Raw genomic sequence first — 16,133 nt, 5'->3', positions numbered from 1 at the left:
CACCTCAGCTCCCTTTGTGTCACTGTCTAGAGAGAGGTGCAAACAGCCCAACTATAAAACCGACCCAGACAGGGAATCCACAAACAGTCAGAGTCACAGAATGGTTTAAGCAAGAAAATACTCACTTTCTTAAAGTCGCATTTTCAATCACACAATCCTAAAATCAACTTTACTAAAAAATGTATTTTGAAATTGTGAGGTCAGAGACCCCAACCTCCACATATCTATCCGCTCCCAAAGGAAATCTACACTTTAATCATATTTAAAGGCATCCCCCAGTTAACTTATGAGAGGGATAGGTCTTGCAACAGTGAAAACCAAATTTAGCAGTATTTCACTGTTAGGACATATAAAACACATTAATATATGTCCTACCTCAAACATACACTGCACCTTGCCCATGGGGCTACTTAGGGACTACCTTAAGGGTGTCTTACATGTAAGAAGTGGGTATACTTGCCAAGTCGAATTGGCAGTTTAAAACAGCACATACAGATACTGCAGTGGCAGGTCTGAGCCATGTTTACAGAGCTACTAATGTGGGTGGCACAACAACTGCTGCAGGCCCACTAGTAGCATTTTGATTTACAGGCCCTGGGCACCTCTAGTGCACTGTTCTAGGGATGTACCAGTAAATCAAACATGCCAATCATGGATAATCCAATTACAATAAAATTTACACAGAGAGCATATGCACTTTAGCACTGGTTAGCAGTGGTAGAGTGCTCAGAGTTCTAAAGCCAACAAAAACAGGCCAGAAAAAATAGGAGGCCGGAGGCAAAAAGATTGGGGATGACACTGCATAATGGAAAAAGTCCAACAATAACCTATTGTTAGAAATGGGGTTTCTGGTTGGCTAGGGTATGCACCTCAGCCAGGCAGAACTTACCCACTCTAGTCAGGGCAAGGGAGTTACACGTCCAAGATAACCCCTGCTCACCCCCTTGGTAGCTTGGCACGAGCAGTCAGGCTTAACCCGGAGGCAATGTGTAAAGCGTTTGCACAACACACACACACATGTGACGCAATATCCCCACCACAAATGAAACACAACGCCAGATTATATGAAAATATACTGTATTGTACCCAACGTAATTATTAGACCAACATCACATAACAGTACTATCCTGCTACCTTAGCAGTTGTCAGAACGTTACACATTAGTTACTCTGCAAACTAGCAGTAGTCACACATAACACACAGGTTACTCAGTATTCTGCAACATAAGCAGTAGTCAGGAAACACGTAATCACATTAGCACACTTGTCATAAGAATATCATAAAACGCCCATAGTAGGAACATTAGAAAACCTATGGCAAGTTAGGGAAACATATCAGCAAGTCATGCCCATAAAAGGAACATGTGCACACATATGTAAAAGCATCATAGAACAGGCAGGCAATATATCATAATTAGTAAAGTCTGTAAAAAGAACTTCAATTATAACTCTATTGGTCCATTTAAAAGTACCTGGTTGATGAGGAGGCACTTCCAGTGCCTAAAACGAATAATGGGGCCCCCAGCGCTCCTCTGCGCAAAAACGGGGGCCTCCCTAAACCTGGCAGATAGAGAGGGGCGGCACGCACCCTCTCTGACTCCTTGACGGGCCCCTTCGGGGACCCGTGATCACTGGGGGGCCCCGGGCCTCCACCGGTCCTCTCCAGGGGGGGCCCCAGGTCACCCAATACTTTTAGGAAGAAGGGGGGAGCAACGCACCCCCTCCGATTCAAGTGCGGGCCCCTCCTGGGACCCGCAAACTTTGTCGGGCCCCCCGAGCCTTGTCTGGCTCTCCTCAATAGGGGGGGAGCCCAGAAAAATTTGTGCTGGCCCACATAAGGGCCAAGCTGGGGACCGGCGGTGCGGGCGAGCCTCCGGCGAGGCCTCGGTCCGCCCGTGAACTCCCAGAGAGCCTCTCCAGGCTCAGCAGGGCAGGGAGAGGCTTCCTCCTCTCCCGGCCGTCTCTGGATTCATTCCGGCCCAAGGCAGGGCCTTCCGGTGCCCCGGGGGGACTCACAAGAGCAGTCCTCGCCCCGGGGGCACCCACAGGAGCACGCTTGCTCCTTCAGATCCAAAAGGAGTTTTCCTTCGTGCCCTGGGGGCACAGTGCTGAGCGCGAACCTTGCGCTCAGCTGAATGCTCTGCCCGGGTTGCGGCGGTGATTTCTTTTTAGTCCAGGCGCGCTCCAGGAAGCGCGAGGGCATAATTTATAACCCGGGCTGCGGCAGTGATTTCCTTCAGTCCAAGAAAAGCGCTTTCAAAGCGCGCTAGCACCTCAGCAGCTTCCACCATTAAAAGAATGCCTTTTTTTTCTCTTCAAGCATCCTGGGCAAAGATGTAAAAGATCGTTGCAGGGGTCAGGGGCCACAGCACCCTGCCCCTGGGAACAACTACACAAGAAGGAGCACAGGGCTGGTGGGCCCAGCTACAGGCCAGCACAAGGGGTGCAGATGGTGGCAGTTCCTCCTAGTGACCAGGCAGGTCACAGGTCAGCACAGCAGCAGCAGTCCATGGCAGTTTCCTGGTGAGTCCATTCATCAGCGTTCTGTGTCCAGTTTCAAGTTCCAAGAAGGTTTTAATTGTGGGGAAAATTTCCCTGTACTTATAGTCCTGTTTTTACAGTGTTTTACAATGATAGGGAGAGGAGGTTCCAGCCAGTTACAACTGGTTCTGGGAGGGCCCCCTCTCTCCTTTCAGCACAGGCTCCAAACATCAGTGGGGGGTTAACGACCCTATTGTGTGAGGCCAGGGCACAGCCTTTACAAATGTAGGTGTGCCCCGCCTCTCCCTTCTCTCAGCCCAGGAAGACTATTCAGTATGTAGATGCACCTCGGTGACACCTCCACCCTCCCTGTGTACAGGCTGTCTGAAAAGTATGCACAAAGCCCCAACTGTCACTCTGCCCAGACGTGGATTGGAGTCAAGCTGCAAAACACCAGAATCATAAGCACAGATAAATGCGCACTTTCTAGAAGTGGCATTTCTGTGATAGTAATAAAAAATACACCCACACCAGTAAGCAGTATTTATTATCATCATCACAACCATACCAAACACGCCTACGCTACCCCTCATAAATCAGACAATACCCCTTACACATAAGGCAGGGCATTTCTAATGCAATCCTATGAGAAGGCAGCACTCACAGCAGTGAGACACCAAGTTAGGCTGTTTGTCACTACCAGGACAGGCCATGCAATATGGCACATGTCCTGCCTTTCTACATACATGGCACCCTGCCCATAGGGCTAGCTAGGGCGTACTTTAGGGGTGACTTACATGTAGTAAAAGGGGAGTTCTGGGCCTGGCAAGTAAATTTAGATGCCAGGTCCCTGTGGCAGAAAACTGCGCACACAGGCCCTGCGCTAGCAGGCCTAAGACAGGTTTGAAAGTGTACTCCAGTGGGTGGCGCAAGCAGCGCTGCAGGCCCACTAGTAGTATTTAATGTACAGGCCCTGGGTATAGAGATACCACTGTACAAGGGACTTATAGGTAAATTAAATATGCCAATTAGGTATAAGCCAATCATACCAACTTAAGATGGGAGAGCACCTGCACTTTAGCACTGGTCAGCAGTGAAAAAGTGCTCAGAGTCCTAGAGCCAACAGCGAGAGGTCAGAAAAACCAGGAGGAAGGAGGCAAAAAGACTAGGGATGACCATGCGTATGGCCAAAAGTCCAACACCTATCTTATATCCTGTCTAATGGTGTTTGTTATTTTTTTTTTTACACAAGGTTGTTGAGAGTACTGCAGAAATCCGATTTTATATATTTTATATTTTAAATAGACATACATTGTACTGTACTCAGTTGTTTGTACAACTGGAAGATGAGACAATTGTAAGTGTGAGATTTAAGGATTTTTTTAATAAGTATTTTATGTGGTCATCAGTTTTTAATGATTTGTATTTTCTCTGTTGTCTATGATTATATGTGTGTAATCGAATAAAGATAATCAATCAATCAATCGATCTACATGATAATTCAAATTGAAAATTGTGGCTATTACAGCAAGGCAAGGGAGTAACTCCTAATTTGAAGCCACAAGTTAGAAAGACATAAAAACTGATTTTTGTAGCTCTCAAAAAAGAGAACTGAACATTTTACAGATGTGTATCTTTAAAAAGACCATCTTCAGTACTTTCCCATAGTACTGTATTAGATGTAGTGCTTGCATTGTTCATTTCATTTAGTAGGAACAGTCTCATCAATTTATTTTGAATGTAATCATTTTCTTTCACTTGAACATTATAGTTGAATTTGTACTACTGTAATCTACTGATCATGGCTTCCATAAAAGCTCTTCTGAGTAACAGACTTGTTGGGCGGTGTTGAATTTAAGTGCTGCAGAACAACTCAAGTGGCAACATCCAAAAGTACCTGTTCCAGCCAAGGAATAACACTTGTGGCTTCTGGGGCAACTGGTCTGCACTGAAGGGTTGCTCCTTTGCTGAACACTGTCAGAACTCTCTTTCAATCATTGGGAGTTCCTGTTGCCTAAAATCTGGGAGAGGGGATGCCACACTCCCTGAGCTGAGGAAGCAATAATTATCTCTCTGACACTCACCTACCATATCTTCCGTGATTAAATTCAAGTAGTTGTTACAATTGCATTATTCTAATCTGGTGGGAACCTGAGAGAATTCAGCATTACACAATCCATTATGAAATACTCATACAATTGCCTCCAAATCTCGAAGCCAGGACATATGTAGAAGACATTCTGCAGCGAAGGAAGGGCCAGATTTACAAAGCCCTGGAGCCTTCTTGCGCCACACTACAATATTTTTTTTTGCGCTAATGTGGCTCATCGAGACAAAAATCACCACGCCATGTTTGCAAAGTGGAGCAATGAATGACCTGCCCCACTATGCGACCCCTTGCACTACATTATGCTTGCACCAGGCATAATGTATGCAAGGGGAGCGTTCTGGCGTTAGGAGGCCCTCAAAAATGATGCAATGAAATTTTTAAGATTTCATTGTGCCATTTTTTGGTGTCATTTTTAACACCTGCTCAAAGCAGGCGTTAAAAGGATGCAACCATTGAAGTCAGTGGGCCTCCTTGCACTTTGCTGCACATTACTGCAGCAAAGCACCACAAATGCGTAAAAAATATTGACTCTATTGGACTAACGTGAGCTATATTGTAAATACTGCGCACCCACAGTGTTGTTAGGTGGCGGTGGGGAGGCACATGAAATCTGGTGGATCAGTACTGATGCCCCAGATTCTTCTAAATCTGGGCCAAGTATCTTAATTTAAGTTCACAGAGAAAACAAGCTTAGATAAAATCTGGCATAATAAAATTGGTTAAAATGTTGTTGAAACAGGACAGCTCATAATTGACTAATGACATAATGTGACTATCATTATGTAGGCTGTATTTTATATATAGGAACTTGGCAAGATGCACACTTTTTAACTCCAATGCCGCACAGTAGTCGGGCAAAAAGAGGAATGACGTTGTGCTGTCTTGTTTCATTATTTGATAATTTAGTGCTAGGCTGAAGGGTATTCCACTCTACCTTTTGAAAACACTTTCATAGGACAGAGTGTGATGGAGAGAGAGAGAGAGAGAAAGAGAGAGAGAACAGTAATGACAGTATACTTTTGATAAAGCAATCTCAATATGTCAGTAACAGAACATAACAAAAAGATGCCCCCTTTCCAGTTTTTCAGTCATGCACAATGAACCCATTGATTCAGAGATGGGAGAGATGGGCGCGCAGATCCATCCTTCCAAAAGCACAATCTCGTCTAAAATATCTTTTGTCCCCTCAGAGGAAAAACATCGATGAGATAAAAAGAGAGATGACCCGTGCCGCATAAGGAGAGAAAAGGGGAGAGACGTCCCTTATTTGACAAAAACTTGAAAGCACAGCTGCTGCAAGGTGCGTTGTGCACACTTCTGTGCCTCTTAACGGGGCATAAAGATGCTCATTTGCTCTGCTGCCGAACTCCAAAAATAATTTTGCTCATGTATTATACATCAAACCATGAACCACTTCAGTTGAATGAAACTTCCTTGAAAATGCCAGTTTCCAGATCTGATAACAAGCGGAAAGGGCATCTCATCAACTTTGGTGATTTTTACAAGAGTTTTGGAGATGGTAAAGAAGCACATAGAGTTATGTGTACATTAAAATACAATTCAATATTATGCTTACTCTTTGGACAAGTGATACATGGAAGTTAAACTACTATCTCATATATATTTATTTTTCTACAAATCTTCAGTCATTTCGATCTCTGTACATTACATTGCGAATTAAATTGTTCTCAACTTACTGACCTCAAAAGGATGGGAAGGTGAAGCATTCTTGCCAGGATTCTAACTCATGATTTGCAAATCCCTTCATACTCCATCAGTAAATAGTGGGCCTGGCACTCTTTGCATTGTCACCCCTAAACATTTTGCATTTCCTCTCCACCTTTTTTGCTCAATTTTTTTGGTTGGCCTTAAGGCTTAGTGCACTTTACTACAGCTAACCAGTATTTAAGGTTTTGTGGTCACTTCCGTAAAACTTAGGTAAATGGTCTTATGCTCAGTTGGCATATTTAATTTACTCATAAGTCCCTTGTAGAGTGATATCTCAGGGCCTGTAAATTGGATGCTACCAGTAGGCCTGAATTATTTTCAAAAGACAATGGTTCTCAAAGGATCATTTCAATTTAGACAACAACAATAACTTTAAACAATTAATGTACTCTCTAAATGATAAGGCCATCACTCAAATTCGTAGATTTACTGACATTTCATATCATTTTCTGCAACACACATAGCAAAACAGAAAGATCAAGGGCACTGTGTCCTGTGTGAAAGAAGAACCACACTATAACAGGAGTAGTAACAGTCTTCCACAATAACCAGGAAAGAAAGTGCGTTCTATTGTCAACAAACAACCACCTAAAATAAATAAGTCCAGGGATTTAAATACACCCAAGCCTGTTCCTAAGTTATGCTTTAATAGGTTTGTTTGAATGTATCTTGCTGACAACGTGTGGACCAAGTCATGAATGGAGGATTTCATAAGCACCAATTGATATGGGGACATACTTATTAAGTAGCCTTTGCTATAATCACAAAACAATATAGAATACATCCTGCGTGCAACGCCACTTGGAGTGAGAAACAGGTAAAAATACTCACACAGAGATCCAGATTGGGTTTCTCTGAGTATAGGTGTAGGGCAGGTTCCTTCCAATTATCAAAGTTGATGCAAAAGCCAGACAATAAGTCCTTTTTCGTGTAAATGGAACTTTCCATTTGTTCCTTAAAGATGGAAATCACAATGGATGCTCCGCTCACACTGCAACTTGCAAAGGACAGGGTGTATTCTATATTCCAGCTCATGAGAGGAACACCCTCCTCATCACTTTAGCCCTTTCATTCCCTGTCTAGAAGGAATACATATCACACCTGGGGAGAGGCATTAACAGTCATGTGACACTGGCAGAAAGGCACATTTGGTTTGGGCAAGAAAATGACAACTTTGTATAAGTGGCATTTTCAGGATAATATTTTAAAATCTAGTTTTACCTTTAAAGTGGACTATGAATTACAGTATAAATGAGTAGAAGAAGTATTTCTCAATCTCCCCCCAAACTGAATTTATGAGGATGAGGCAGCCTTGTTACAGTGAAAAACGTGTTTAGGAGTTTTCCAATGTCAGGACATATAAAATTTGAGTATACATATCCTACTCTTCAAATCCAATGCATCCCGCCCTATAAGCTTTTAGGGCCAACCTTCGAGGTGACATAAGTATTAAAGAAGGTGGTTTAAGCCTGGCAAGAGGTTTCTTTTTCAAGGTTGAAGTACCAGTTTAAAACTGCACTTCATGCTGCAGTGGCAGGCCTGAGAAATGTTTTATGTTTTATATTAGGGTGGGACAATGAGAGCTGCAGGCCATCTGTAGCATTTAATTTACAGGCCCTAGGTCCATGTAGTACCATATGGTAGGGACTTATAAGTAAATTAAATGTGCCAATTAGGTGTATACCAAGTTTACCATATTTAAGGGAAAGGTCACATTACTTTATCACTGATTAGCAGGAGTAAAATGTGCAGAGTCCTAAAAGCCATCGAAAATGGGTTCAGAAAATAGAGGAAAAAATCTGGGATGACTTTGTAGAAAAGGTCAGGTCCAACAAATATTAATACCTAAATAATGTTGGCACAAAGATGGCTCCATTGGGATTTTTGTAAAAATGATCTATACCACAATAATATTACATAAGGAACAAGGGTACCTTAGATAACATGTCTCTGGATTTAAATACCACATAGAATCACAATGAAGTCTGTGGAAAACATGCAATAAACCAGTATAATTATTCCAAACAAAAGCAAAAAAACTGTGTAGTGGGAAAACAAAAACATCTTAGAAACCATAATTCATAATTGCTCAGGCATCCCCCATATGACAGAAAGCACAGTTAAAGTCACAGTTTTACAGTACTCTTGCTCATGTCAAAATATGTATTATTGCACAGAGTCCAAGTACTAAATGTCGACAGCGTTTCGATCCCTTTTTTTGATTGATGAGAACTGTGTTTTCTGTCAAATAGGGTATGCCTGAGCAATTATGATATAATGTACCCTTGTTCCTTTATAAAATACTTGTCCCTGGTCCCTTAGTACCTCTGGGTTGTCCATTATGTGTTTTAAAACAATAATATTACAGGCAATACTTAGTTTACAGAATTCTGCAACCATACTCCAATGGCGCAAGCCGGCGCTAAACTTGGGCTACTGTCTTAAAAAAAGATGCTAGCCGGGTGGGAGTGGCGGTAGGGAAGGAGGGGGTTGTGCGTCTGAAAATGACCCTATCCTGGTTAGAGGCAAAAAAATGCCTCTAACCAGACTACCGCCATTTCCTGGTGCCCAATCACCAAAAACATGACTCCTGTCTTAGTATAGACAGGAGTCATGACTACCAAACCAATGGCCAGCACAGGGGACAAGTGTCCCCTGGGCATGGCCACTGCACCCTGTTCCATGCAGGGGGGGAGTTAGGGGCCCCTTTGGCACTTTAAAGAAAAATAAAAACATACTTACCTATATTTACCCTACTTACCTGGTATGGGGTCCCCCATCCTGCAGTGTCCCTCTGGTGGGGTGTTCCTGGAACTTGGGGAGGGCACCCATTGACCCATTCCATGGTGTTTAACCATGGAAATGGGCCCACAGGTTCCCTAATGCCTGGTTTGACCCAGGAGTTAAACAATTGTGCAAAGCAAGCTGTGCATCATTATTTGGCCCTTCCTCCCACCTGTGCATCATTTTAGCACTGGGGGATAAATATGGGGCTATGGGGATAGCACTGTTTCTTAGATGGGAATGCCTACCTTGCATCTCATTGACGCAAGGTAGGTGCACGCATCCAAAAAATGGTGCAAACGTCTATATTTTGACGTTAGACGTGTCTAACGTCAAAATATAAATACAGAGTTAGGTTTGTGCTGAATTTGCGTAAAAAATATGCACATTCGGTGCAACTGAAGTATAAATATGGGCCCAACTGTGAACCTTCCTTCAGACTCAATTATGAGCGGGAGGGTATCTGGGGGCAGTATTTTGGCATGCTGAATTCACGATTCTCACCAGTAGATCCAGCCAAAGAATCTTCAAATGCATGTATTTCCTAAGACCTGAAGAATCAGAATTACAGAGTGCATTCATTACCACACACAGTACTTCTGTACCAGATGTATTGTCCAGTAATACTGAACAAAGAATAACCAGTCTTCTGCACATGTACAAAACATGCCCACAACTATAAAATAAGTAAAAGAAGGAAGTTGCTTATTTTTCGTATATACAATCACTGTCAATGCACAGTAGAAACTGCCAGAGTGATGTTTATGAATCAATGACAGTTTTACTACAGCTTTGGGGGGATCCAGCCTCTTGCGAACTTTGATTCTGCAATCCATGTCATCTGCCATAATCATGAGGGTGCTATAACCACCCCAACTTATTACCATAGCCTTTGAGTATAAGAGGAAAACTAAATTCAAATATCATGAACTACAAGGTCCCGTTGAGGAGGTGTCAAGGAGGAACCTAGTCTCTTGAGCCATCTCATCCAAAGGACAAGGGCTAAGGTGAGGGGGAATCATGGATAAGGTGAATGTTGTGTTCTCATATTCTTATATGTTTAGGGACTGCAAAAAGTGCGTCGACGAACCGAATGACTTGAGCTAAGAGCTGCTGTTAAAACACTACGATCAGTCCATGACAAGTTGGGGTGTACCAGCAACATAATTGGAATTTCTTCTCATAAGAAAAAATGAAATCCTCCATTTTAAGCCTTACAAAAATCAGGATGCATTATGAATCGGAATATGGACACCTGGAAAAGACAGGTAACTCAAGAAATGGATACTGTATTTATTTGTGGGCTGCACTACTTAATGCCAATGTATATATTATGCAATGAATGTGATGATGTACAATTGGGATTGCCAGATGATACCTGTATTTGGTATCGCCCTATGCACAGGTTCCACCTAGGTGAAGGCAAAGATGGCCTACACTTAATAAATTTATAGTTATCCCGGGGATCAGTGGTCCATTCTGCAAATTGTCTCAGAATCACTGACGCCACAGGGGACAGAGGGCCATATTTATACTTTTTGACGCAAAACTGCGCTAACGCAGTTTTGCGCCATAAAAATTAGCGCCGGCTAACGCCATTCTGAAGCACCATGCGGGCGCCGTATTTATTGAATGGCGTTAGCCGGCGTTAGCCGACCGGCGCTGCCTGGTGTGCGTGAAAAAAAACCACATACACCAGGCAGCGCCGCCGTAGGGAAAAATGGCGTTTGGGCATCCAGAAATGGGGCAAGTCAGGATGAGGCAAAAAAAACGTCTTAACCCGATTTGCGCCATTTTTTTTTGGCGCCCAACCCCCATTAACATGACTCCTGTCTTAGCAAAGACAGGAGTCATGCCCCCTTGCCCAATGGCCATGCCCAGGGGACTTCTGTCCCCTGGGCATGGTCATTGGGCATAGTGGCATGTAGGGGGGCACAAATCAGGCCCCCCTATGCCAAAAAAAAATGAAAAAAAAATACTTACCTCAACTTACCTTTTATTCCCTGGGGTGGGTCCCTCCATCCTTGGGTGTCCTCCTGGGGTGGGCAAGGGTGGCAGGGGGTGTCCCTTAGGGCTTGGGAGGGCACCTCTGGGCTCATTCTGAGCCCACAGGTCCCTTAACGCCTGCCCTGACCCAGGCGCTAAAATCCGGCGCAAATGCTGGTTTTTTAGTCCCGCCCACTACCGGGCGTCATTTTTGCCCGGGAGTATAAATCCGACGCAAAGTATAAATATGGAGTTAGTTTTGCGTCGAATTTGCGTCGAAAAAAACGACGCAAATTCGGTGCAAACGGAGTATAAATATGCCCCAGAATATCCAACAGTATCAACAGGACTAAATCGAAAAATATATTCTAGTCAAATGTTGGGCTCAATATTGCAAGGGAGGAGGGGGCATCAACGTGTGTAGTAGTTCGATAGCTCTTCATCAAACATCACATTCATGTTGTGTCTACAGTGATTCACGTCTACAATCACCAGTTCTGTGTGCCCCAGAAAACAGACAGGGAAGCTGGTGACTGATACTGAAAAGGTTGCTTTTAGAGGTTAATTGAGGAGTGGATAGGAGGATGCTGCAATGGATTAGGAATTGATGGGGTTGGGTGGGAAGTAGGACAGGTTATATCTTGTTTATTTTACTGATAGTTGTTGTTTAGAGGTTAGTTGGTACATAATGGATGGTTACATTAATTTAAGTTTAGGGAGCTTAAGAAGTGCTCTGTAGACCAAAAACGGTGATTGGGCGATAAAACTGCAGATGAGTAAAATCAGAAGGGATTAAAACTGGGGGAAAAACACATATTTTGCTTCTTCTTGATTTGCAGAAAAATGTGTTTCTTGCAGAAAGGCAGCAGCAGCGCATTCCGTTTCTCCAGAGCAAGTTAAGAAACCCCATCACCCCGTTTACGGAGATGTATACAGGGGACTAAACAACTGCACTAGGAGATCGCAGCGACTTGGCCGAGCAATGGAATTAACATTTGACCAAAAAATATCTGTGACTATTTCCAGCTGCAACAAAAGGGAAATAGGGGCTGGCCTAGAAAGATGGAAAATGAGCCTGGCAGGAGAATCCTTTATTCTTTAGAGTTGTAGGGTGTTATCTTAAATACATATTTTAAACGCTGTCAGTTTACTGACCTTCTTTTCTGAAAGTCTTTTGCACTGTTTCTAAACACAATTTTGTGGTAGGCGTTAATGTGACTGCAAGACCTATGCTGGTGCTGGTCTCTGTGGTAGCCATACCAGGATCATCAGCAGACATGGCAGAGTAAATCACAGCCGGAGGGCACATCTCGAAATATTGCCTTGTTACAGCATTATAATTGTTGTATTACATGCAGTGCTTCTGGTGCATGTTCTTGTCTATGTATTGATGTGTGGAACGTGCCACCAACATGCATTTGGGGTGACTTACCTAACCCATTGTTGATTCTCCTGTGTTCAGGGCCCACGTAACACAGGACTGCTTCAAAGCTTTCGGCGTGCTGTGTGGTATGGACTGGCTGCTTTGATCCATGTTGAGGGTCCGAATTGTGGAAAAGATTTGGATATGTAAAATGAAATTTCATTAATTTGGTTCATGTACATCCAAAGGCACAACCTGAAATTTCCAGTGATTGAACAATGTTCGTTCCAGATCCATGTGGCATAGTGCTGGTGGGATATCACATAACTGTCACAAGGCTTGAAAGTGGCAGTCAATCATGATCAGTGCCACATTTTTGTGTACAAGCATCAGACTGAAGGATTTTCTAAATAAGTGGTTTTGGTGTTGTTAGACTTTTCATCCTTGGCGTGGTCTCCCTTAACTTTTTGCCTCTGTTCCCCAGGTTGTTGATGTGTGCTGGACTCTGATTTTACTGTTTTTGTTACTCTGGGCACTTTGCCACTGCTAACCAGTGCTAAAGTGCAAGTGCTCCTTTACAAAATGTGTATGTGATTGGTTTATCCATGATTGGCATATTTGATTTATTAGTAAGTCCCTAGTACAGTGCACTAAAGGTGCCCAGGGCCTGTAAATCAAATGCTACCAGTGGGCCTGCAGCACTGGTTGTGCCACCCACATAAGTAGCTCTGTAATCATGTCTCAGACCTGCCATTGCAGTGTCTGTGTGTGCAGTTTTAACTGTAAATTCGACTTGGCAAGTGTACCCACTTGCCAGACCTAAACCATCCCTTTTCTTACATGTAAGACACCCATAAGGTAGGCCCTAGGTAGCCCCAAGGGCAGGGTGCAGTGTATGGTTAAGGTAGGACATATACTAATGTGTTTTATATGTCAGTGAAATATTGCTAAATTTGTTTTTCACTGTTGCAAGGCCTATCCCTCTCATAGGTTAACATGGGGGCTACCTTTAAATCTTATTAAAGTGTAGATTCCCTTTGGGAGCTGATGGACATGTGGAGTTTGGGGTCTCTGAGCTCACAATTTAAAAATACATCTTTTCGTAAAGTTAATTTTAAGATTGTGTGTTTGAAAATGCCACTTTTAGAAAGTGAGCATTTTCTTGTTTATACCATTTCTGTGACTCTGCCTGTTTGTGGATTCCCTGTCTGGGTCTGTTTGACAGTTGGGCTGGTTGCACCTCACACTAGACAGTGACACAAAGGGAGCTGGGGTGTAGCCTGCATATCCTGATGAGCCATCTGTGCTAGGACGGAGGGGAGGAGTGATCAGGCTGTGCCTGTCCTCACACAATGCAGTCTCCAGCCCCCTGGTGAGTGTCTGTGGGCCTGGCCTGGGCAAGGCAGGATTTCACATTCCAAAGAGACTTTACTTTGAAGTAGGCCTACTTCAAAGGAAAAATTGGGTATAAGAAGGGCACCCAAAACCACAGACTTTACAAACACTTCTGGAACCAAGAGGAACCTCTGCCTGGAGAAGAGCTGAATAGCTGAGGAAGAAGAGCTGCCCTGCCTGTGACTGTGCTTTGTGGAGCTATCCTGCAGTTGCTGCTTCTGCCAGAGTAAGAGGGCAAAGACTGGACTTTGTGTGCCTTCCATCTTGAGAAGAAGTCTCCAAGGGCTTGATCTAGAGTTTGCCTCCTGTTGTTTGAAGTCTCAGGGACAGCAAAGACTTCTCTCTGCCAGCACCTGGAGTCTCTGGAGAGACTCCTACTCTGCCCTGTGGTGCCCATCCAGCTCCTGGGACCCTGAAAGGAGAAGCTGGCAGCCTAAAGACAAGAAAATCGACGCACAGAGCACCATGCGAGGAAAAGATTGACGCAAATCCGATCTGCGGCTGAAAAAACTACACGCTGCCGGCTCTGCAGCTGAGAAACGCCGCTGCATCGCTGACGGAGGCTGGGAGATCACAACCTGCACTGAGGGATTTTCGGATCATCGTGCGGCTGGATTTTTGACTGAAGTACCGCCATGCGGAGTTATTTTTGACGCACACCCGTCCGTGCGGGGTTATTTTTGACGCACACCAGGTACATTTTCACTCTAGCAGCGCTAGTGTGTTTTTAAAACTACTTAAAGACTCTTTTTGATTTTTAATTGATAACTTGACTTGTGTATGGTGGATTTTTGCCGTTTTAGTCTTGTCTTGTTTTGTTTAGATAAATATTTCCTATTGTTCTAAACTGGTGTTGTGTCATTTTGTAGTGTTTTCATTAAGTTACTGTGTGTGTTGGTACAAATACTTTACACCTAGCACTCTGAAGTTAAGCCTACTGCTCTGCCAAGCTACCAAGGGGGTAAGCAGGGGTTAGTTGAGGGTGATTCTCTTTTACCCTGACTAGAGTGAGGGTCCTTGCTTGAACAGGGGGTAACCTGACTGTCAACCAAAGACCTCATTTCTAACAGGTGTGCTGCGATATTTAAATACCAGCATTTTCATCTATATGTCAGTATTTTGAGATGTTGAGATGGTGTGACAGTTTTGTAGTGCTCGTTTTGCAAGGTTTTCATCTGGCTGAGCAGAAATAGTTTTGCCCTTCTCCTTTGTTCATATTTTGCAATAGTTAGCGAACAATTTCTCTGCATGTGATTTTTATGCATGCGTTTTCACCGGGATCTACTACAAAGTATTGCAGCACACTGTTGGACCATGTGAAACACTGTATATGACGCAATTACTTATGGAATAATTGTAAGTGAACAGAGCCGTAATTTTTGTCGACTCTATGAGTCTTAATCCGCGCCCTAGAGATATTGCTTGGGCAGCTAGTGGATTCATAGGCCATCATAGTGCAGAATTGTTTACTCATGGATTTCGCTGGTAGAACTAGTCTACACAATTACAGGTGCTACCCGAGATGGTATTACCAAGTATTTCTCCACTTTCTAATTTCAATACCTAGAATTATGTCAGTATGACTCGCTTTTCCAGTGACAAATTCCACCTGCTTAGAGAAGATGTCATTTCTGGGTGATAAAGAGACAGATTCCAGAAGAGCAAGCTTTTAACATCCTTGTAGAACTAGTTCATTTTTGTTATCCGTAATAAAAGGCCTCAAACTTGTAATTGTCAGGTCTTGCGGTGATAAGAGTTCTCGATAAAAGTATATCAGGCTATGAGTTAAATGCCCATTTTACCAGCCAACTTATATTGGGGGCCTAGTGGTAAACTAGTGGTAAACTGGCCAATATCTAGTGTACAGTTCTTGCACTGTGTGTCAGAAACAGGACTTGAAGTTCCCCGATATTTCAGGGTACATATTCATCTATGAAAGAAAGTGGAAATATACTTGGGAAAAAGACCTGAATTCGGGAGAAAATTGTGTAACACTGTGTAGTAACCTGTCTTATCCATGTTATGCCTCGTTCCCGTTGTTAGGACTCTTAAAGGCCTGATTACAATTTAGAAGCTATTTATCGACCCCGATAATTAACGATGCCAGAGGGAACCTAGTTTATCGGGCGCGACATGAGTTATTGGGGAGTAACGTGGTTTTTGGGGCTTGGCCCCCTTTAGGTTCGACTAGCCGAAATGTAACTAAGGTTGAGCTCATTAAAGCACCCGATAATTATCTGAGGCTTTAAATACCTTTATAATCGTAATTATGACCGGTGCATAAACA

Source organism: Pleurodeles waltl, chromosome 1_1, assembly GCF_031143425.1.
Source record: "Pleurodeles waltl isolate 20211129_DDA chromosome 1_1, aPleWal1.hap1.20221129, whole genome shotgun sequence".
In the NCBI taxonomy this organism is placed as follows: Eukaryota; Metazoa; Chordata; class Amphibia; order Caudata; family Salamandridae; genus Pleurodeles; species Pleurodeles waltl.
The sequence above is the reverse complement of the archived record's forward strand: the minus strand, read 5'-3'. Positions refer to the sequence as shown.